The 25,734-nt window shown below is 40.7% G+C and overlaps 1 long non-coding RNA gene across 1 annotated transcript; it reads left to right on the top strand.

The window, feature by feature from the left end:
• Positions 1-10,251: 10,251 nt before the first annotated feature.
• LOC125904036 (uncharacterized) lies at positions 10,252-21,709 on the top strand. Its single transcript, XR_007451353.1, has 3 exons — positions 10,252-10,303; positions 11,345-11,481; positions 18,192-21,709. It is a non-coding gene; the product is annotated as an uncharacterized LOC125904036 (long non-coding RNA).
• Positions 21,710-25,734: the final 4,025 nt, after the last annotated feature.

The raw sequence follows: 25,734 nt of genomic DNA, 5'->3' as shown, positions 1-25,734 counted from the left end.
CACCTGGCGAAAAATTTTATAATCTATTGATGTCATGAATTTCCACCACTAGGTGGCGCTATTATTAAGGAAAGTGCGTTTTGGCTCATAACTCCCATATACTTTGTCACACATTCAAAAACCTTATATCCACGCGTTCAGTGAATTGTGCTGAATCTTGTGGTATAGGCCACGCCCATTTTCGCATACCTTTATTTTTCACAAATTTGCAAAATGTCACTTTTTAAAACTCCTCCCAGGCAATTTCACCGATTGGCATGAAACTTTGCACACAGCATCTGTGGACCCTCCCGAGAAAAAGTTATTGAAAGAATTTTGATATTCCAAAGAATACTCAAGTTATTAAATAACAACTTCCTGCAGATTTTGTTCTAAACAGGAAGTGCTGCATATCTCTATTATCTCTCTATTTGCAGGAACTTTCCATTCGCTAAATTGCCATAAATGAAAAACATACTTTTTCGAACTCCTCCTAGGCATTTTGACTGATTTGCACCAAACTTTGCATGAAGCATCTGTGGACCCTCCTGACAAAAAGTTATTAAAAGAATTTTGATCGTCCAAAAAACGCCCAAAATATAAAACAACAAATTCCTGCACATTGTTTTCAAAACAGACAGTCTTTCATATCTTGACCAAATACAGTCCGATTACCACAATACTTGGAAGTAAATTGGAAAATCTTCGACTTTCAACCTCTTCTTGTCCCTCATACTTTGAGCTAGAGACACCATGTCAACTTTTAAAGAGTCAGAAGACCTTGAACTATTGGGCATGTATTCAGCTTCTACTTTTTGGAAAAATACATACCTGGGTTGGGTGCTTACCTATATACTGGATATGTAAGTAAGAGATAACGTTTATTTTTTTATTTATTACAGCTGACAAGATGTCGAGGTGCATGCCCCACGACGGCAGCATGCCCCGACGCGCGTGGACTACGAGGGCCCGTTCATCACTGCTTGCAGTTTTAATTATTATTATTATTATTATTACAAACATTAAATCCCCAATTTTGCCCCTTTCCCAAATTCAAAAACTCACCACAGTTGGCATACGCGTTTGGTCTGGCGAAAAATTTGATGATTTGGCAGTGTTGTATGTGGACGGGGCCAAATGACGACAAAGCGCCCCCTAGAAAATTTGTGTGAGTTTCACCTACACGTATGAAAACTGGTGGGCTCATTGAACATGCCAAGACACACAAAAAATCCTCTTGGACCAATTCCGTAAACCCAACAGGAAGTCGGCCATTTTGATTTGAATTTTTGAGATGTTGGAATGAACACCTCCAAGGGATTTTGTCCAATCGACTTCAAATTGGCTACAGTTCATCCTGAGAACATGCTGATCAAAAGATATCAAAAGCTTTTCTCTATGTCAAGGGGCGTGGCCGCTAGGGCGTGACAAACTTTGCCGACTTTTCGTTTTCTCGCCATTGAATTTTGAACGGACCTCACGCCCACATACTTGATCTAAGCAGCTTCAAACTTGCTGGACATGGCTCCGCCCCGAACACCCAGATATGTTAATATCCTACCTTACTCATAGCGCCCCCCGGTGGTAACAGGAAGTGACCAGTTTTTACTTTAACATGTACTGATGACACAAACTTGACTGCATCAACTTCTTTCCACTTCTAATGCATGCAGAACAAGTTGGTGAAGCTATCTTATGAACGCTGTGAAGCTACGTCTAATGGTGTCCATGTGGCGGCATGGCGACTATCGATCCCTCGCCACCAAATACATTTGGCTTTTTGATGGCTTCAGTGATCTCATATCCTCATGAAAATTGATAGACAGGTCAAGAATGGCGAGCTCTTTCATCTGATAGGGGCGTCGCCCATGGGGGTGGGGGGCAAAATGCCTCTAAAGCGCTCCCTTGAAAATTTCAAAAACCCTCCCCATAGGGTTTTTTTTGGAGCAGGAAGATGAAAATTCGTACATATATGTATGTCACCCAGACGCACAAAAAAGTCTCTGCCACCAATGGTCTACTCCAAACAGGAAGTCGACCATTTTGATTTAAACTTTTCATTTTGGTGGTGATTTTGTGATTTCGATACCTTGTATTTTGACAAACTCCTCCTACAGATTTTGTCCAATCAACTTCAGATTTGGTACAGATCACCCTGAGACCATGCTGATCAAAAGTTATTAAAAGCTTGTATCTATGTCAAGGGGCGTGGCCGCTATGGTGCCGCCCTCGCCATCAAATACGTTTGGCTTTTTGATGGCTTCAGTGTCCTCATATCCTCATGAAAATTGATACACAGGTCAAGAATGGCGAGCTCTTGCATCTGATACCTTTAAATGTCAGCAGAGTGACGTATACGGACAGGATGAAACAGTGGGTATTTGTGCTGGACATCGATCCCAACACGCCTGTGGAAACGGTCCGGAAAATGTTTGTTTACGAGGACTACAGTGAAAGGATGGAGCGCAGAAGCTCAGGAATAGTTCAAACACTTTTCTTGAAAGATACTTCCACACCACCTGTCGGCATCACAAAACGAGCAGATGTGGTAAGTGATCGTCTCTGCTATGTTCTGCATGTTCTCCCCGTGTTCTGGTGATTATTTTGAGGCGTACTCTCGTCCCATCCCACCATCAACACACCGTATTTCCTCCATTTTAAACCGGGCCCCTATTAGCAGCCGGCTTCTTTTAGTAAACGGGTCTAAAAAAAATGTAATAAATAAACGCCGGCCTCTTTTAGAAACCGGACGTGTTCATGTGAGGTTTTGTCATTTAGAGAGCGCTAAACCAGGATTACACACATCCACAGAGAGAGCCCAGCTAACACATAACGTTCTGGTAACATTCCCAGAACGTTCCCTACAAGTTTTCTACTGAACGTTCCCTAAAGAACATTTTAAGAACGTTGTATAAATGTTTGTGTTTAATGTAACATTCACAAAACGTTCTAATAACCAGATGAAATAACATATTTTTTTAAAGTAACCTTTAGAATGTTCCCCTAAGGTTCCCATTTAGTTGCATTTTGGGTAACCTTCCCACAATGTTCCAAGAAAGTTCTACAAATAATGTAACATTTCTAAAACGTTCTAATAATCAGATGCTTGTAACGTTTTTTTGGAGTAATTTATAGAATGTTCCCCCGAGGTTCCCATTTGGTTGAATTCTGGATAACCCTCCCACAACATTCTGGGAATGTTGCACAGATGTTTTTGTTTAACACAACACTCCCATAACGTTCTAATAACCACATGAAACAACGTTTTTTGGAGTGATTTTTTGAATATTCCCCTAAGGGTCCAGTTTGGTTGCATTTTGGGTAACCTCCCCACAACGTTCTAAGAAAGTTCTACAAATATTTGGTTTTTAATGTAACATTCTTAAAACGTTCTACTAACCAGATGCTTGTAACGTTTTTTTGGAGTAATTTATAGAATGTTCCCCCGAGGTTCCCATTTGGTTGCATTTTGGGTAACCTTCCCACAACGTTCTAAGAAAGTTCTACAAATAATGTAACATTCCTATAACATTCTAATAGTCAGATGCTTGTAACGTTTTTTTGGAGTAATTTATAGAATGTTCCCCCGAGGTTCCCGTTTGGTTGCATTTTGGGTAACCTTCCCACAACGTTCTAAGAAAGTTCTACAAATAATGTAACATTCCTATAACATTCTAATAGTCAGATGCTTGTAACGTTTTTTTGGAGTAATTTATAGAATGTTCCCCCGAGGTTCCCGTTTGGCTGCATTTTGGGTAACCTTCCCACAACGTTCTAAGAAAGGTCTACAAATATTTGGTTTTTAATGTAACATTCTTCAAACGTTCTACTAACCAGATGCTTGTAACATTTTTTGGAGTAATTTTTAGAATGTTCCCCTAAGGTTCTTGTTTGGTTGCATTTTGGGTAACCTTCCCACAACGTTCTAAGAAAGTTCTACACATATTTGGTTTTTGATGTAACACTCATAAAACATTCTAATAACCAGATGCTTGTAACGTTTTTTTGGAGTAATTTATAGAATGTTCCCCTAAGGTTCCCGTTTGGTTGCATTTTGGGTAACCTTCCCACAACGTTCTAACGCCGGATTTCCACTGGATGCGTGTCCGTTGCGGAACGGCAGCGCTGGTTATCCGCTGCGTGCTCCGCCGTCCGTCAATACCCACCGGCTGCGTTTGCTGTGCGGTGCGGTGCAGCTCCGCCGGAAGACATCTCGGTGCACTGCCATGATTAATATCTCCTCGTCCATAGTGTTCACGGGGTGAAATGACGTCTGAAAACCTCTGATCTGTTGACTTCAGGCCTGCCTCTGCCCATTATGTAGTTTTTAAGGTGTAGTGCAGGGAAATAGGATCTGCCGTGAACACTATGTACTTTATTTTGAAAATTAACCGGATGTTTTATTTTGTTTCTGTGCACGACTTCCTGCCCCGCACGATCTGCTCTGTGCTGAATTGCTGTGTTGTGCTCCGGCGTCCAGCAAAAATAGAAGTCCTGCGTATCTGTTGCGGAGGGCTCCGGAGTGCCGGAGCTGAGACGGAGCCGGAACGCAGCACAGCTGCAGCCGGTGGAAACCCACACATTGACTAGAATGGAATCCTATCGGCTCCGCTGCCGTGCCGGAGCGCAGACGCAACCAACATGCATCTGGTGGAAATTGGCCTTAAGAAAGCTCTACAAATAATGTAACATTCCTATAACATTCTAATAATCAGATGCTTGTAACGTTTTTTTGGAGTAATTTATAGAATGTTCCCCCAAGGTTCCCGTTTGGCTGCATTTTGGGTAACCTTCCCACAACGTTCTAAGAAAGGTCTACAAATATTTGGTTTTTAATGTAACATTCTTCAAACGTTCTACTAACCAGATGCTTGTAACATTTTTTGGAGTAATTTTCAGAATGTTCCCCTAAGGTTCTTGTTTGGTTGCATTTTGGGTAACTTTCCCACAACGTTCTAAGAAAGTTCTACACATATTTGGTTTTTGATGTAACATTCATAAAACATTCTAATAACCAGATGCTTGTAACGTTTTTTTGGAGTAATTTATAGAATGTTCCCCTAAGGTTCCCGTTTGGTTGCATTTTGGGTAACCTTCCCACAACGTTCTAAGAAAGTTCTACAAATATTCGGTTTTTAATGTAACATTCTTAAAACGTTCTACTAACCAGATGTTTGTAACGTTGTTTTGTAGTAATTTTTAGAATGTTCCCCTAAGGTTCCTGTTTGATTGCATTTTGGGTAACCTTCCCACAATGTTCTAAGAAAGTTCTACACATATTTGTTTTTTGATGTAACATTCATAAAACATTCTAATAACCAGATGCTTGTAACGTTTTTTGAGAGTAATTTTATAATGTTCCCCTGAGATCCCCATTGATTGATTGATTGATTCGTATTTATTGACTCTGTCAGGAGAAATTCATCATGGGCATCCAAGAGAGGTCAGGCATACACAGAGTAGCTCCAAATGACATAAACTGCAGGGTCACCCAAAAACTAATCATATTTACAATTGCCTCCAACTGAACACTACAAAGATAAAGGAAATGATAATGGATTTCCAAAAGTCCAAGCTCCTGGACCAGCCAGTGAACATCCGTGGGGTGGACATTGAGGTAATGCTAACCTACAAATATCTGGGAGTTCACCTGGACAACAAGTTGCACTTGTCCCCTAACATAGATACACTCTACAGAAAGGGACAGAGCAGCTCTTTTTCTTATGGAGGCTCAGATCCAGACATCTGCAAAAATATGCTGCAGATGTTTTTACCAATCTGTAGTGGCAAGTGTACTGTTCTATGCTACCGTTTGCTAGGAAAGCAACATAAAACAGAAAGATGAACGACAGCTTGACAGGCTGGTGAAAAGAGCTGGCTTTGTGATAGGAATCAGATTAGACTCACTGGAGGCTGTGGTGAAGCAATGCACACACAATGGAAGTTAGAAACCATCTTCATAGCGCCGGTGGAATGGAAGGGATGAGGCAGAGATCGACTGATCCAGCTACGTTGCAGAACTGAGATTCTGGAAATGTTTCATATAAACTGCCATCAGAATACATAGTTTGTTGTGTTGAGCTACAAAGCAATTTGATCTCCCTTCGAGGATCAATAAATTCTATTCTATTCTATTAATTCCTCTGCCTCCACCTCACACACATCATCATTGCTGGCTATGTAGTAGTTTGATTGAAAAAGGAATGAAAGAGAATTGTTACCTATTCAGTATACAGTTACAGGCAACATGTAACTTCTACTCAATGCATCAGCTGTAATTAACGAGGGAGGATGGGGGCAGCACGACAATATTTTTTGTCAGCCCTCTGGTCATGTTTTGTGTTTTAGCTTCAATGGACAGGTTGCCATGTAATGGATAATGCACAGCGAGGTGGTCATTCTTGAGGAAAAAAATTCTGACAGGATGATCAGTATCCTGATACAAATCCCCCTTGAAGAGGTTTTCTGCAATAATAATCAACTCACTGTATTATCCTGCTTATTACATTTTTCATATGATTTTATTGAGTTAAAAATAAGTTTATTACTGCTCTGAATGAAAATAATTGCATTTGTTCGTATGGACACAGAACTGTTTGCAATGATCTGTTACATGGCAACAGTCTGCTATCAAGACTTTTTAAAAATTATTTTCTTTATCATAACATTCCCAAAATGTTGACATAATGATTATTGGGGGTCATGTGGACAATACCAACTGCTTGTTTGCCACTGAATTCCTTTCACTAGCCTACTGGACTGCTTCAATATCACACAGCATGTTAAAGGGTGCACCCACACCAAAGGCCACACACTGGACCTTGTGAACTCCATTGGCACAATCCCATCCCATCTTCAGTGCTTGGACCTTGCTCTGTCTGACCACCATGCAATCCTCTTCACTGTTCTTGTCTCCCTGCCCTGGCAACTCACAAAATGGACCATCACATACAGGAACATCAAGACCGTGAGTACACCAGCCCTAACCAATTTCATAACAACCCACCTGGCCTCTGCTCATTCCAACACCAACAACAACTCCGCCTTATCCTGCTGGCTTGACTCTCTTACCCCCCTCAAAATCAGGACTGTCTTCTATACCCATCTTGCCCCCTGGTTCACCACTGAACTCCACCCCTTGAAGGCCACTGGCGCTAACTGGAGAGGTTCTTTAAAAAATCTGGCCTCACTGTCAACCTTGAGGCCTATGGATGTGAGGTCCTATAAAGAAGCTCTCTCCTAGGCCAAAACACACCACTACTCCACTCTCATTTGCAACCAGCAAAACCAACCCAGAATGCTGTTTTCCACTATCAACCGGCTACTTCGCCCCCTAATAATAATAATTGTTGTTGTTGTTATTATTATATTATTAATTTCTATACTGTTCCCCTTGATGTTCCTGTTTGGTTGAAATTTGGGTAACTAGTATTGTTCATGTGTAAGCTAGCTAAGATATGTAAGCTAGCCTAAGCCACGGGGAATTACTTCACTGTCTCCTTGTGTTGGCTTCTGTCAGGACACGTGAAGCTAAAGCTAGTGTAACAGACTGTTTTGTATTTACGATTTATGTTTGAGAATGAGGAGCGGTGTCCAGGGGCGAACTGGCCACCGGGAGTACCTTGAGTTTTCCCGGTGGGCCGGTGGGTCAGCGGGCCAGCCTGGTATGGCGTGGTTACATTCACATTTTTCTACCGTATATGAGCGAGAGGAGTGACTAATTAATGCAAGTGACAAGCATTAATTCTCGGTCCAAACCCGGCCAAAAAAAATAAAAAAGAAGAGGCCCGAGGCCCAGCCCGGCCTGTCCATGCTCACTTATTAGGAGCCCAAAAGAACAGCCAGGCAGCCCACCCTGCTGAAAAAAGTCAGAGAAACCATTAGGCATATTCTATTGGTTTCTAGTGGTTCCTACTGGTTTTGTAATGGTTTCTAATGGCTACTTATGTTTTCCTAATGGTTCGGTTTGTTTTTCTAATAGGATTCTATTATCTCCTACACAAATACACAGGACTTTAACTGGTCCCTAATGATTTCTACAGGAGTCTAATGGTTCCTACAGGAGTCTAATGGTTCCTACAGGTGTTTCTATACCAGTCTAATGGTCACTATACAGTGGTCACTACAGGGTGTAGTGGTCTCTAATGGTTCCTAATGTGATGGAGGAACACAGATGTTATAGCCTTCTTTGGCAATCACATCTGTGTGATTTCTAGTGGGTCCTTGTTTAGGATATATAGTATGTTTGTAGATTGCAGTGTTCAGTGATTTCATTACATACGTCCCAGCCAACACGTCCAAGTGGGGCCCACATGGGATTTACTTGGGTTACATGGGCTTTAACTGGGCATGGGCTCAGAGTGGGCTTTTAAGTGGGTTGGCGTTCCAGAAGAATATACATGGGCGAGAGATCCCAGTTGGCCAGCACATATGGGAACTAGATGGGTCCCAACTGGGCCCAGTATTCTTTGTTACATCCCCCAGCCGCCTGTGTATGTATTATGTGTATGTGTATGTGTTTATGTCTATGTAGTTTATGGATTTGATCATCATGTTTAGTGGAGAGTTAGACCTCTCTTTCTGTCCGGAGATCGTGTGTGTTGTGTTTACAGGTGTGCAGGTGATTTGCTGGACGATCGTGACGTTGCTCCGGTGGGATTGGCTGAGCAAGGGGCTCGGCCTTCTGTGTCAACAGTCGCCTACTGGATAACAAGCGTGACGTCACCGCTGCCGGATTGGTGGAGCAAGGGGCTCGGCCTTCATAATGCCAGCAGCACATTGTATCGTTCTCTGGTTTTGTGATTGATAAGTACTTTGTTGTGTGATCCACGTGTGATTATTTAGCTTGCTTACTAAATAATTAATTCTTTTGTTAAGACCAGCGCCTAGGGCCAACCGAGTCGTTGTGTATATTGTAAATAGTCATTGTCACATATTATTGTTTGCACGGAGCGTAGGGGTGAGCTGCTATTTTTGTTATACCTGTTTTCTCCTGTTTTTCATTAGTCTAGGGAGTTAGGCCTAGTATTGTATTTTTGTTTCTTTTGTTTTTGTTAGGGATTAGTTATTTCGCCGGTCAGTAGACAGGTTGCTTTTTGTTTGTTGTTTTGGCCTGGGCTCACCCTGACGTCTTTTGCTCCATTTTGTGTGCGATATTGTACAGTGTGTATTTGGAGTGTGTAGCAATAAATTGTTCACCTGTACATTTACTCTCGTGTTTCTGTGTGTCCTTATGTTACGCACCCACACCCCTAGACCGGGGCGTAACAGCAGTGTTCAGTGATTTCATTAAATACATCCCAGCCAACACGTCCAAGTGGGGCCCACATGGGATTTACTTGGGTTATATGGGCTTTAACTGGGCATGGGCTCAGAGTGGGCTTTTAAGTGGGTTGGTGTTGGGCCCCATGTGGGCATCCCAGAAGAATATACATGGGCGAGAGATGGGCATCCCAGTTGGCCAGCACATATGGGAACTAGATGGGTCCCAACTGGGCCATAGCCTATTGTGAAATGACATGTAAATTTAATTGTTTTAGATAAAATAATATGGTTATATACTGCTGTATTATTGACACTTAAGGTGTCATCAAAATGTTTTGGTATTTAAGCCACTATAATGTGAGGTAAAAAAAAAAGAAAAAAGAAAAACCTGAATAAACTCAACCACAGCCGTAGATAGCCTATCTGCTCTTTAAAATAGCCAGTGCATTTTTTTTTATAAACAGTGTGTGCACGTGTGTGTGGCGGGGGTTGTCATGGAAATGAGAGAAAGTAATCTTGCGATAACTGACGATGACTCATTCATTCTGGAGTTGCCGCTCAGGATCAGTGCCTAAAATATTTCTACCGTTCAAGAGGAGTTTTGAGTTGGGCCAAACAGTGTTGAAGGTAAGTCCTGACTAACAAACAACACTATAGAACTGAAAAAAAGCACTGTGTAAACCTAAAAGTTTGTTCAACTACTTTTTTCCCTTTAGCGACGTTCTTGGCTAGGTAGCTAAACGTCTGTTAGCTAGCATGCTATGACTCAAATGAGTTTAACATGTAATGTCCTAACTTGCCAATGTAGACTCACTAATTATGTTAGAACAACTGTCAGACAATCGACGCTCGTATCTAGAGGTTTTTTTTTTTTCCAAATGTAGGTTTGACAACAATTAATTTTCACGTAGTCATGAAGAACTACATTACCCATAATCCCAACATCTACCAGCGGGGTCTGTGATTGGCTAAACTCTTTTTTACCCACAAACGGTGTTTCCGTTTCCGCTAGAAGGCTCACATGTTGGCTAACGTCATGACGAATGCATTTTATGGCACAGTGAGTATGATTTCTTATGCTATATGTACACAGACATAAAACAACACATACTATAACACAGTGCCATGCATGCGTTAGCAACGTAGATATGCCGTCATAACGCCGAACGTTAACTTCGTGACAGTTAGTGAGCAACTCTGTATGTTTAATCCGTGTATGGTTCGATCTTTCATTATTCCGTTTCAAAACAAAATCAGAAAAATAAGCAAATGGGTCCGTTTTTCCTTCTTGAAACCAAAACGGAAAACCGAAAATGAAAAAACGGTGTTTTTCTGTAGGAGAACAGAGTGGAGACAAGCAGACTCACAAGCAGCTGCAATTTTCACAGTGGGACTGTTGAGTCACATTATTAAGATTTAACATTTTTTTCAGGCGAGAAAGCAACCATGTAGATTCCCCATATGTGGTTAGCTTATCCAAATAACGCCTGTTTGTAAATCTGCTGTGACGTTTTCGGACATGTGAAAAGCCGTGACCGGCCTTCGGGTTAACAGGTGACCGGTTCGTGGATGCGCGGTCATGGCAACGGCAGAAACAACTGCGCTGGCTGTCCAACATGGCGGAGTCTGAAGCGTAAATAACATCATAAACTTACCCATCTCCAAATAAACATTCCATAAACATCATCATTTCATTTCCTATATTGTTTCCCCTGTCTTCTGTCTATATCTAAAAATCCAAGTTAATAACAAACTGACACCATTGTGGCTTAGATCATTTAATTAATTACTGAGAAGTGAATATGTGCACGGAACATTTCTAATGCTATTTATTTATTCTCAACACAACATCAGTGTTGTTTTGAGCACACTGTTCATTGATCATCAGTGTCATAAAGCAACTGCATTGGGAACACTTAACACTCGCTCCTAAATATAATCTTGTGCCACTATGACTTTTAATGATAAAATAGCAAAGACCGCTTTGAGTAGCTTGATCTTCATTTCTGATCCATCACCTGATAAGTTCACCTTGACAAAGTGCTTCGAATTAGACAATAATGAGCCTCACTCTTATGCTCTTTCTGGATGTCACTTACAGAGAGTTTGAAAAAAAAATTACCTCACCAAAGACATAACAAGGAAAGATGTGGAAAAAGCAGTGCCAAAATGGCTGATTGGTGCCAGGGACAGGGGATGCAACCGTGCCATTAGAGCACATGGAGGAGAGCAAAACCGGTAAGTCACAAAATATGCAAGATATAAATGACAGACACAGTGCTCAGTGCTTTTTCTACACTCTTTAATTTTAATTTTTTTGTAGTGTTTGCTGTGTTCATGATCACGATGTCAATCAATCAATCAATTTTATTTATAAAGCCCAATATCACAAATCACAATTTGCCTCACAGGGCTTTACAGCATACGACATCCCTCTGTCCTTATGACCCTCGCAGCGGATAAGGAAAAACTCCCCCAAAAAACCCCTTTAACGGGGAAAAAAATGGTAGAAACCTCAGGAAGAGCAACTGAGGAGGGATCCCTCTTCTAGGACGGACAGACGTGCAATAGATGTCGTACAGAACAGATCAGCATAACAAATTAACAATAATCCACATGACACAATGAGACAGAGAGAGAGAGAGAGAGAGAGAGATGCAGGTAATGACAGTAGCTTACAACAACATTATTGAAAGTAATAATATTATAGTTATAGTTCTGGCTACTGCGGTACAATATGTTGAAAGTATGTATTAATATCTGGCAGTATACATGTGTGACAATAGTCATATGTGTATAATAACAGTAGAAGTATGACTAATGACTAATGATGGCAGCAGCAGCAGGAGGCATCTGGCAGGACCACGGCAGCAGCACAACCACACACGTCACGCTGTACAGGCACCGCTGCGATATGAGTTAATCTGAGAGACAGTGGAGCACAAAGGCTCCGGAGAAGAAGCCGAGTTAGTGACATCCAGAATGGCTGAGTTAGCAAGATGCAGTAATAGAATACGAGAGAGTGAGTGAGAGAGAGAGAGAGAGAGAGAGAGAGAGAGAGAGAAGGAGAGTAGGTGCCCGGTGTTTTATAGGGGGGTCCTCCGGCAGACTAGGCATAAGTCAGCCTAACTAGGGGCTGGTACAGGGCAAGCCTGAGCCAGCCCTAACTATAAGCTTTATCAAAGAGGAAAGTCTTAAGTCTAGTCTTAAATGTGAAGACGGTGTCTGCCTCCCGGACCGTAACAGGAAGATGATTCCACAGGAGAGGAGCCTGATAGCTGAAGGCTCTGGTTCCTGATCTACTTTTGGAGACTTTAGGGACCACGAGTAACCTTGCGTTCTCGGAGCGCAGTGTTCTGGTGTGATAATATGGCACTATGAGCTCTCTAAGATATGACGGAGCTTGACCATTTAGAGCTTTATAAGTTAACAGTAGGATTTTAAATTAAATTCTGGATTTTACAGGGAGCCAGTGCAGAGAAGCTAAAACAGGAGAAATATGATTTCGTTTCTTAGTTCTTGTTAGTAAACGTGCTGCTGCATTCTGAATTAGCTGGAGAGTTTTTAAAAACTTACTAGAGCTACCTGATAATAGAGAGTTACAGTAATCCAGCCTTGAGGTAACAAAAGCGTGGACCAATTTTTCTGCATCTTTTCGGGTCAGGATAGGCCTAATTTCGCAATATTATGCAGATGAAAAAATGCAGTCCGTGAGGTTTGTTTTAAATGAGAATTAAAAGACAAATCTTGATCAAATGTTACTCCAAGGTTTCTTACAGTAGTGGTAGAGGCCAGAGCAATGCCATCTAGAGAAACTATGTCATCAGATAAAGAGTCTCTGAGTTGTTTGGGGCCAAGAACAATAACTTCAGTTTTGTCTGAATTTAACATCAGGAAATTGGTGCTCATCCAGGTTTTTATGTCTTTAAGGCAGTTATGGAGTTTAGTTAATTGATTATTTTCTTCTGGCTTCATCGATAAATACAACTGTGTATCATCCGCATAACAATGGAAATTTATAGAATGATTTCTCATGATGTTGCCTAAAGGAAGCATATATAGAATAAATAGGATTGGTCCGAGCACAGAACCTTGCGGAACTCCAAAACAAACTTTGGTACGTACGGATGATTCATTATGAACGTCAACAAACTGAAAATGATCAGATAAGATTTAAACCAGCTTAGTGCAGAACCTTTTAGGCCAATTAAGTGATCCAGTCTCTGCAGTAGAACTTGATGGTCAATAGTGTCAAACGCCGCACTAAGATCTAATAAAACAAGTACAAAGATGAGTCCTTTGTCTGAAGCAATCAGAAGGTCTTTTGTAATTTTAACTAGTGCTGTCTCAGTGCTATGATGCACTCTAAATCCTGACTGAAATTCCTCAAATAAATTATTATCATGGAGAAAATCACAGCTGGTCTGCGACTACTTTCTTAAGGATCTTTGACATAAAGGGAAGATTAGATATTGGTCTATAGTTGGCTAACACTTCTGGATCCAGGGTGGGCTTTTTTAGTAGAGGTTTAATTACAGCTACCTAAAAAGACTGTGGTACATAGCCTGTTAATAAGGATATATTGATCATATCTAATATATGAGTGTTAACTGAAGGTAAGACCTCCTTAAGTAGCCTAGTTGGGATGGGGTCTAAGAGACACGTTGATGATTTAGATGAAGAAATCACTGCGGTCAATTCTTGAAGAGAAATTGGGGAGAAGCAATCTAAATATATATTAGGTCTTACAGCTGTGTTTGAGGGCAGATAGGTACTATCTGAGGACAGGAGGTCATGAATTTTGCCTCTAATAGTTAGAAGCTCATAAAATCATTACTGCTGAGGGCTAAAGGAATACAAGGCTCAATAGAGCTGTGACTCTCAGTCAGCCTGGCTACAGTGCTGAAAAGAAACCTGGGGTTATTCTTGTTTTCTTCTGTTAATGCTGAGTAATAGTTTGCTCTGGCATTGCGGAGGCCCCTCTTATACGTTTTGAGACTGTCTGCCCAGATTAAACGAGATTCTTCCAGTTTGGTTAATCACCAATTCCTTTCAAATTTTCGTGATATTTGTTTTAACTTACGGATTTGAGAGTTATACCAATGAGCGAACTTTCTTTGCTTTGTTAACTTCATTTTAAGAGGAGCTACAGAGTCGAGTGTTGTTCGCAGCGAGCCTACGGCGCTATCGACAAGATGATCAATTCGGGAGAGGTTAAAGTCGGTACGGGAAACCTCTGTTACTGAAGAACTTGGTATTGAATTTAACAAAGGAGTAATCATTTCCTTAAATTTTGCGACAGCACTATCTGATAAACATCTAGTATAGTAACTGTTGCTGAGTGGCATGTAATCGAGTAAAAAGAAATCAAAAGTAATCAAATAATGATCCGATAGTGAGGGATTCTGTGGAAAGGTTATCAATTTCAATTCCATACGTCAGAACTAGATCGAGGGTATGGTTAAAACAGTGAGTGGGTTCATGTACACCCTGACTGAAGCCAGTGGAGTCTAATAATGAGATAAACGCCGTAGCCAGGGAGTCATTATCAACGTCGACATGAATGTTAAAATCGCCTACAATAATAACTTTATCTGATTTAAGAACTAAACTGGATAAAAACTCTGAGAATTCAGATACAAATTCAGAATACGGGCCAGGAGCACGATACACTATAAAAAATAAAAGTGGCTGCGAGGTTTTCCAGGTCGAATGTAAAAGACTAAGAACGAGGCTTTCAAATGAATTATAATCTAGTGTAGGTTTAGGGCTGATTAACACACTAGAGTTAAAAATGACTGCAACTCCCCCTCCTCGGCCGCTGCCTCAAGGAATATGGGTATTATTATGACTGGGAGGAGTGGATTAATTTAGACTAACATATTCATCTTGACACAGCCAGGTTTCAGTGAGACTGAGTAAGTCAATATGATTATCTGATATTAATTTGTTTACTAACACTGCTTTAGACGATAGAGACCTGATATTTAACATTCCGCATTTAATTCTCCTGTTTTGTCTTTCTGTCACAGAAGAGGTTTTAATTTTTATGAGGTTGTTATGCACAACTCCTCTTTGTTTAATTTTAGATTTAAATAATTTAGGTGGTCGGGGGACAGACACCGTTTGTATAAAACTATGAAAACTATGGCTGGGTAACTGAACTAGAAGCTCAGAGAGGCATATAGGACTGCGACTATGAGTCCTGATCTCAACTCTGGGTTGTCAGGGATTTAAATTAGTAATAAAATTTGTCAGGTTCCTAGAAATGAGAGCAGCTCCATCCAAAGTGGGATGAATGCCGTCTCTCCTAATAAGACCAGGTTTTCCCCAGAAAGTTTGCCAATTATTAACGAAACCCACATCGTTTGCTGGACACCACCTGGACAGCCAGCAATTAAATGATGACATGCGGCTAAACATGTCATCAGTGGTCAGATTTGGGAGGGGTCCAGAGAAAACTACGGAGTCCGACATCGTTTTTGCATATTCACACACCGAAGCAATATTAATTTTAGTGACCTCCGATCGGCGTAACCGGGTGTCACTGCCGCCGACATGAATAACAATCTTACTGAATCTACGTTTAGCTTTAGCCAGCAGTTTTAAATTTGATTCAATGTCGCCCGCTCTGGCCCCAGGGATACATTTGACTATGGCCGCTGGTGTTGCTAACTTCACGTTCCTCAGAATAGAGCTGCCAATAACCAGAGTTTTATCCTCAGCGGGTGTGTTGCTGAGTGGGGAAAAGCGGTTGGAAACGTGAACAGGCTGGTGGTGAGTCGTGGGCTTCGGCTTGGAGCTGTGCCTCTGGCGAACCGTAACCCAACCTCCTGGCTGAATGGGAGTTACCGGAGGACAACTAGCAGAGGCTAAGGCTATGTTATGTGGCTCCGCACCGGCTACAGGGGGCTGGCTAACTACCGCAGCTACTGAATGTTTTTCCATGGTGCGGAGCCGTGCTTCTAATTCACTAAGCCTCTCCTCCAATGCAGCAAATAAGCTACACTTATTACAATTACCACTGTCGTTAAAGGAGGCAGAACCATAACGTAACATTTGGCACACCGAGCAAGAAAGAGCAGAGGGAGAAGCCATCGCTAACTGTAGAGCTAATGTAGCTACCAAGGCTAGTAACATGCAAACAACAGCTAAGAGATGAGCAAGAAAGTCGTAGAAAGGAGGAGAGCTATAAATGCTTAAACAGAACCAGTGTGGGTTAAGACTTGAAGTAGACGTTAAAGCAACTGAAGTGAGAAAGCAGAAAGCAGGCTAGTAGAATTCACCAGAGCAGTGCAGAGACGCTATCACAGAAACACCGGAAATGACACAACTCGCTTACCGCAATACGTCAGCACGTCAGACAGTCAGTTGGGAACATGCAACCCGGTCTCACTCTGAAGTCGTTGAAATCCAGCGCTTGGGCAGTGACTTGAGGCAAGTTAAGGCGGCAAAAATCCGAGTGGGGCAGTATTAAGCACTATTCGGACAGGATTAGTTTTACATGGGCATGTGGGGTAATGTCACTTTACCACAGGACGTCAGTAATATTAATGGCCAATTCACACGGGATAAGAAATATCAGTAAAACTACCACAAGTGGGAGGGGTAAATCTATTCACGCACCGCCGTGCCCTCCTGCCATCATGAGCCTATGATAGGACTGTCAAAAGCACCAGGAAATTGAATTCAAATATTTTCGAATTAATTTAGTAGAGTTCGAATAATATTAGAATTTATTATGTTTAGTATTATTTTTTTATTTTTACAAAAAAAACACACACAAAATAAGATGCTTATTGCTGACGCAATATGAATGCGACACTCGGATGAAAACACCCGTTCTGACCTCACTGAAGTGCCAGGTATGACCAACTTCTGTCTCGCTATCTGAGCAATATTTGGATACTTCAGTGTGTAGTTTTCTACCACAAGAGTGGATCCTGGCCGGCTCGTAGTGGTGTCTCTTTCTGGCAACGTTTCATCTCTTCTTCAAAAAGGGTAGGCAGGGAGGCAGCAGGTGCAACACTCTCCCTGTATGTCTCCCCGAACAGGTCACACATCGCGGACAGCGCAGTGGGTGGTGTTGGTGCAGCGGACTCCTCCGTCGGCGCCTCTCCCTCTCGCTGCGTCCCTCTCTGGCCCGGCTCGTGCGCAAGCCATCTCCGCCTGAACGGGATTTGCCATGATATACAACATTATTGATAGTATTAATTAATTATTAATGATATTCGAATGATCCAATTTAGGTTCAAACTTATAAAAAAATAAATATATTTGAATATATTTCTAACTTTGATTTTTTTTTGACAGCCCTAACACACGTTTACTGCTGATCTATTTGCACGGGATAAGTAGAGAAGGTAAAAGTCGCGATAATCTTTACTGACATCGTGCGGTAATGATTACTGACATGGCACATTCGGACGGGACTAAAATCTCTGGTAATTATTACTTTACCCCTCATCCCTATGTAAAACTAATCCCGTCTGAACAGGGCTTTAGTCTATTCCTATTTCATATTGCATGCAGTTTGGGCCTTTTCTGTCTGTCTCCATGTCTTAAACCTTATCTGGCCCACAAGGTCAGCATATGTGAAGTAGTTTCTCTCTGTGTACGCAAAGGCGTTACCTGTTTCTCTGGCATAAGTACTGCCACTCTGTATGTCAATTTATCTCTCCTTCGCCCGGGAGCTGGGGTTCCAGGGTCTGAATGCTTGATAATTTATTTCAAAGAAAATAAACGCCCAAAGGACAGCTCTCTGTGTTTTTCATGATCACCACAAATTGCCATTACACAGGCATTTGACTGGTGAGCCAAAAATATAATTTTAGACCCTGCATTGGCTGTTTAAAGCCAAGTCTTAGAAACTTTTGTTTGTTTGTATGATAGTGTGACGTGTGTTGCAATAAAAGATTATCTAACATGACTTTTTTTCTATTTTACAGGGGGGTGAAGCAGCAGACCAAACTGCAGAAAGCCAGGACTAGGGCTGTGTTCCTCCATCTATGTTACTTCCTGTATGTTTCTGTGTGTTCCTGTTGCAGTGTTCCTCCATCTATGTTACTTCCTGTAAGTTTCTGTATGTTCCTGTATGTTCCTTAGCAGAAAGTGTTCCTGTTTGCTCTCCTTTTTTTTCTCCGTTTTTTTTTTTTCTCGTAGTTTCCAATAAATCGGACAAATGTCAATGTTGTTGGTGACACTTTAAATGTATTGGTATTGATGTAAATGGTATTGTTAAAAAATTCTAGGAACATTCACTGAGTGTTTTAATTTCCTCGGAGTAGGAACAGAAACACATTTGTTTTATAATTTTCATGAAGGGAACATTAAACTGAAATCATTCTGGTAACCTTCCTATAATGTTCAATTAACCTTGGGAACATCAGGAAAACTTGCTGTTTATAATTGTGTTTAAAACATTCAAACATTTTGGCAACCGTCCTATAATATTCAACTTACTTTCGCAGAACATTCTGGGAACATCAAAATAACCTTCTGGTTATGTTAGGAAAACTTGCTATTTTAACTTGGAAGGACTGTTTTACGAAGAACATTCTGGTAACCTTCTTTAAACGTTCAATTAACCTTCCAAGAACATTCAGGGAACATCAATATAACCTTCTGGTTCGCCAGGGCGTAAAACTAGCCAGGACTGCCTCTGGCACTGATATTTTTACCGTAACCATCTTTTTTATCTATGGAAGCCCATTTTCACCAATGGAAAAAAATCACCAATCCTAATCAAAAATGTGAGATAAAAAGTCATAATTATGAATGTAGCCTAGTTTTCAAATTAATTTGTGGCATGTTGTCTTGTAAAGTGTGTGGCCTCACAGTGGCTGCAGATGGGACAGAGGATGAGATGATTCACTGTTCACAAGGCAGGACAACTAGTACACTGTGCTGTAGTAAATAGTGTTGATTTACAAAAACACCAAAAACTATTTTTACTGTTAAAGTAAAGTTTGTTACTGTAAATAATACAGTACTTTATTTGTAATACTATATAGAAAATATACATTTTTACTGTAAAGACAAGTTTACATAAATATTTCTGCTGTTACAATTAAAAAAAAAATACATTATTTGTATTTTCAAATTTGGCTGGGATTCTTTTTTTCTTTTATTAAAAGCCTCCTTCAAACAGTAGCCTGTCCCTATTTGTAGCCTGGTCCCAAATTATTTTTTTTTTAGCCCCGGCTACTATTTGAGGAAATACGGTATGTATGTAACATACAGTCACTGGCCACTTTGTGTACACCTGTCTAATCTAATGCAATCCAGTAGAACGATTATACCATGATTATTTTCCCCGAAGCTTATAAATTTTAGGTTATTGTTGACATCGTCTAGAAAGTGGTGATTCTACTTTGTTTATTATTGAGGTCATAGTGAATGGTGGTGGTGTACTGGGGTGGTCTCCTAATTTTGTCTAATTGAGGGGGACGAATATTAGGAACACTTTTAAATATACTGCACTCCAGTAAACCAACACCACCCACTACGACCTCAATAATAAAGTCGAATAATCACCTTTCTGACAAAAGCTGAAAATGTAAAATATTTGTAAACGTACAATGTGTGGCAGAGCTGTTGTATTGTAAAATGCCTCTATAGCGCCCCCTTGAAATTTTCAAAAAAAACCTTCCCATGGGGGTTTTCTTGGAGTAGGAAGATGAAATGTCACACCACGTCAGGGTTAACTTACTCTGAGTTTTCACATAAACACTTCAGTGATGCGTGCTGCTGGCCCCCCGCGTTGACGCGGGAGAGCGAGGGCCTGATCACAGCTGCTTGCAGCTTTAATTGTAATTGTAATTGTAATCTGTGCATACATGTGCTGTATTGTCTATAGTACACACAGTATATAGTCTATGTATATACAATATGTTTGTTAGAAATTAATATGCTAAGATATTTTTTGCCAAATACATAAAAAAAATGAAACAGATCTGCACCTTATGTTCACTGGCAACATTTTTTTTTCTTTTCTTAAGGAAGTGCTATATTATGTATTGCACAAAATCGTCGTGTAGTCCTATCTATTGCTGAAAACCATAATGCTTTCCCAACATTTACCAGGCAATTTGAGTTGCCTGAACATAAAAAATTTAAGCCTGCTTTAAGATTAAATGTCCAGCGTGTAGGCTTTATTGGCATCACCGCTGTTTGCCAAGCATGTAGGAGAACTACGGTGGCCAACACAAAAAACACAAATGGACCTATCAAGAGCCAGTGTTTGACTGGCCATTCAGAGCTACTGTAGAAATAACATGGCAGACTATGTGGAAGAGGACATGGGCCATATGTAGATATAAACTGCTGGTGACAAAAACACAATAGATCTCTTTTTAGGTGATTTTAAAGTGATGAAAACATATTTCTGAATATTATATACCGTTTCTGCTAATAAATGCACTCAAGTCATACGCATTGGACCTTTAAGACGCTTTGTTTTCATTGCAGGGTAAACACAACGAAATCTGGTTTGGCAGCAATTCACTCCACTTAGAAGCATATATAAATGTATTGCGTAATATTGCGAAAATTAGGCCTATCCTGACCCGAAAAGATGCAGAAAAATTGGTCCACGCTTTTGTTACCTCTAGACTGGATTACTGTAACTCCCATTTATATAGCACACGAGTCAAATGACTTCTCAAGGTGCTTCACAATCCAAGAAGATTAAAACACATAAGTAGCAGTGAAACAACCTAACAGGCAATCAATCAATCAAACAAATATGTAAAAGTACAAAACAACAAGTAAATAACTAGAGTAAAAACATAGGGGCAGAGAATGGAACTCTGTCTTATCCGAAAGCAGAATGGAATAAGTAAGTCTTGAGGCTGGTTTTGAAAGTGGCAAGGGAGTCTGAGGTCCTGATGGAAACAGGCAGTTTATTCCACAAGCGTGGCCCCGTAGAGGAAAAGGCATAGTGTCCCATGGTAGACAGTCTGGTGCGTGGAATAGTGAGGAGGTTTTGGCTGTTTGACCTGAGGTCTCAGTTTTGTTTGTTTTTTTTTTTGTTTTTTTTTTCAATTATCTTTTTATTTGTTTTTAACATTTTACAAACACACTTAACATAGGGAGAACAAGGGAAGAGTAAAGACAAAAAACAAAAGGACAGATACAACAAAACAAAGACGTGAAAAAAGGGAAAAAAAAATATAAAAAGTAAAAAATAGCAAATTAAATTAAACCATGGTCACAGTTTGTATGTCTCTGTTGTATATGGAATCAAAGCATGCCCAGCCATGCTAGGTGGTTCCCATATTCGCAGGAAGGCATCCCCCTTGTTTTTTAGGATATATATGTACGTTGTTCCAACCTTAAAGTCTCATTTAGAATTTGTTTAAACAAATCAACTGTTGGAGGTCTTTGCTGATTCCAGTTAAGTAGGATGCATTTCTTTGCTATGTAGGATATTGTGCCGATCCTCTTCGTGTATGTGGGATCTAGTGTTTTGGCCAGTTCTGTACCTAATAAATAACGTATTGGTGTAATGTCCAGCGGGGTTTCCATTACTTTGACAGTCAGGTCATGTATAGCCCTCCAAAAGTTCTTTAATTTACTACATTCCGAAAAGATGTGCATAATTGATCCTACACGTTTTGCAACGATGACAACTAGGGGATGAGTTAGGGAACATCTTACTTAGATGGAGTGGGGTAAGGTACATCCTGTGCATAAACTTATAATTCTGTTCAATGATCTTATTACAAGACAGTGAGGTAAAGACATTCTGATACATAGTGTCCCACTGGTCATTGCTAAAATCATATCCCAAGTCTTTTTGCCACATAGTCTTAAGTGAGGTCAGGGAGGAACTATGATGGTCTAACAGAGCACTATAAATCACAGAGATTTTTCCTTTTAGTGATGTGGCGCTCTTCAAAATCTCCTCTACACTTGTCAGCCCTGAAGACAGCCGTCCTTCCCCTTTCAGGGCATTAATAAGGTGGTGAATTTGTAGATATTTATAAAAGTCATGTTTTGGAATTTAAAATTCTGATCTTAAGTCTGCAAAGGATTTAAATGAGCCTTCCGCAAACAGATGTTGAAACTGATGCACACCATCTTCTGTCCATTTTGTGAGCAAGAATCTTCCAATTGATGGTGGCAGTGACAAGTTCTGGGTTTCGGCTTGGACCACTGTAAGCGGAGTCGGACACAAAAGATGAATTGAAGTACTGCTTTTTAATGTTCACAAAATGGATGCAGGCAGATACAAACTGAAAAATGCTAGCGCTGAGCAGGGATGGTGGCCAGAGGGTGGCTGACTGTGGCGAGCTGGTGGCAGGCAGAAAGGCTCCAGAACTCATACTGTGGTAGTGAGATGAACACACGGCCGGTGAGGAGGCAGCGAGGCACGCACTAGGGAACCGGAGAAGCAAAAACAGGTTGAGGCACAAGGAAAAAACACACTGGAATCTTCTAACGAGCTTACGCAGGAATAACTCAAGTTGCACTACCGAACAGGACGGAATTATCTGGCAGTGTGGTGGAGTGAGGACCGGTCTTCTATGGAGAGGTGATTACTGATGAATGAGACTCAGTTGTGCCTCGGCTGCAGAGCGGGAGCTGGGAAGTGGGTCAGCCACGCCTCCAGCCACACACACACACACACACACTGAAAACAAGGAAGGTAAGGGAGGGGAGAAAGGTGGAGGAGAACAACAGAAAACAAAAACAAAAAACCCAAAACACTGCTAGCAAACCCAGACCATGACAGGCAGATCTGGATTGGAGGATACGGGGGCAAGCCTGGAGATTTTGTCAGAGGTACCACAAAACCTCTTCACATCCTGCCAAGCCCGGAGAGTGTTGTGGACTACATATATTCTTGTTACTGAGTATAATGTACTTATATTGTTGATGAATGGTAGTGAGGTTAGTGAGGTAGGGAGGCAAAGTTCTTCTTCTATATCAATCCAGTGGGTGTAGTTACGTTTTTGTACCCAGCTAATCAAGCCCTTCGTCTGAGTGACTCAGTAGTACATCTGTAAATCTGACAGTCCCACCCCACCCTTCTCTCTGGACTTAGTCAAAGTTTTGAAGGCTATTCTAGGTGGAGAGTTCTTCTAGATAAAGGAGGTTAACATTGTATTTATAGATTTAAAAAATACTTTGTCCAAATAGCAGGGCAGTGACTGAAACAGATAGCTGAAACGTGGAAGTATATTCATTTTAATTACAATGATCTGTCCGAGAAATGAAATGGGGAGCATTTTCCAATGTTCTAATTCTTCCTTAATCTTTCTGAGTAATGGGACATAATTTATATGGTGCAGATCTTGAAGTTTTGGAGACACATTCACCCCCAGATATTTGAAGCTGTTTTAAACACAGGTGAAAGGTGAGATGGTCTTGAGTTTATTAGAGACTGGTGAGTTCAGTAGTAAGGCATTGGATTTTGTCAAATCAATTTTGTAGCCTGATATTGTTCCAGATTTAGCAATGAGGTCTAGTACTGCTGGAATTGATCTTGACAGGCTGGTTAAATACAAAATTATATCGTCAGCATACAATGAAATTCTATTCTTGGTTTTCCCAATGTCAATACCAGTAATCTCTTCACTAGCCCGTAAGGCTTCAGTGAGCGGCTCGATCGCCAGATTAAATAAAAATGGGGATAGCGGGCATCCCTGTCGACAGCCTCTATATAGGCCGAATTTTTCAGTGAGGGTGCCATTTATGCCTATTTTAGCCTGTAGATTGCTATACATGGCCTTGATCCACCCGATGCATTTTTCACCAAGATTAAATTTTTCCAAAACAGCAAATAAATATGACCACTCGACCCTATCAAACGCTTTTTCTGCATCGAGCGATATTATTAGGGCTTGTCTGTTGCGTAGGGTCGAGTGGTCAATTATATTTAATAGCCTCCGAATATTGTCAGCAGCATAGCGTGCTTTTACAAAGCCAGATTGGTCAGGGTTTATGATCCGAGGCAGTAAGTCTTGTAGCCTGTGTGCAATTAATTTTGATATTATTTTAAAGTCAACTGGAAGTAGTGAAATTGGGCGAAATGAAGAACACTCAGCAGTGTCTTTATCCTTTTTGTGTATCAGTGTTATTATTGCTGTCTACATAGATTCAGGAAGAATTCCATTTTCATAAAAGTCTGTAAGCATGGGCATGAACAGGGGCTCAATTTGCGGCCAGAAGGCCTTATAAAATTCTACAGCGTATCCGTCCAAACCTGGGGTTTTTCCGGAGGGAAGTGACTTAATCGCCTGCAGCACCTCGTCTGAGGTGAATGGAGCACTCAGCTGTTCTTTTTCATCCTCTGAGATAGAGGGTAGGGACACTTTTTCCAAGAATGTATGGATGTCTGTTTCAGACAGGTTTTCTGATGTATAAAGCTGTGTATAAAAGTCAAGGAATGAGGACTGTATTGTTTGTATATCATATTTCAATTGGCCAGTCGTGTTACATATGCATTTTATTGTATTAGCCGCACGTTCTTTTTTGAGTTGATAAGCTAGAAGTCTGCTGGGCCGTATTCATGATATTGCTGTTTTGTAAAGAACAGAAGTTTTTTAATGTGTTCAGTTTGAATAAGGTTGAGGCTAGATCTGACTGCATTTAATTTCTTCATATTTTCTTCTGTAGGCGATTGTTTATGGGATTGTTCCAAATTGATTAGCTCCTGCTTGAGTTGTTCTGTACGTTTATTAATAGTTCTTTTCTTTGCAGACGTGTAAGCGATCAGCTGACCCCTAATTATGGCTTTAGCTGCACCCCACATTACTGCTGGAGTAACAGGGGAGGCTGCATCGTCCTGTCTGTACTGTTCTAGCCATTGTCTGATATTATTACAGGCTTCAATATTAGTGATGAGTGAAGAGTTAAATCTCCAGTGCTTGGTTCGATGTGACTGTTGGGTGAGGGATAACTGCAGATAAACTTGTGAATGATCTGATATAAGAATGGGCCCTATATTACAAGAAATTACGGATGAGAGATGTTCCTGTGGTAAAAGAAAAAGGTCTAGCCGAGAATATGATTTGTGTCTAGCCGAGTAGAAAGTATAATCTCTCACTGTGGGATTGAGTTCTCTCCAGACGTCAACAAGGCCTACATCCTTCGAAGCTATCCTCAGAGTCTTTGATGCGATAGGGTTGGACAATGCAGGTGATGATTTGTCCATATTACTATCCATACAGCAGTTGAAATGTCCAGAAACTACACCAAGGTCTGTATTATGCTGATTAAATAAGGTGATCATATCTATCATAAATTTGGGACAATCCTCATTTGGTGCATAGATGTTAAGTAGTTTTAGCTCTTATCCATATAGCGTTCCACGGATTAGTACATGCCTACCCTCACAGTCGGTTAGTTCCTTATAGTTGCAATCAAGATTATTCAACCCCCATTGCATATTAGGCCTATTGGCAAAATATACAATTTCTCTGCTGTTTGCAATAAACAAATTACACAAGAACTGTTTAAGTAGTTCAATGAAACTAATATTAC

Source organism: Epinephelus fuscoguttatus, linkage group LG16, assembly GCF_011397635.1.
Source record: "Epinephelus fuscoguttatus linkage group LG16, E.fuscoguttatus.final_Chr_v1".
Taxonomy (NCBI): Eukaryota; Metazoa; Chordata; class Actinopteri; order Perciformes; family Serranidae; genus Epinephelus; species Epinephelus fuscoguttatus.
Note: the sequence above shows the minus strand (reverse complement) of the source record. Positions and strands in the feature narration are given on the sequence as shown.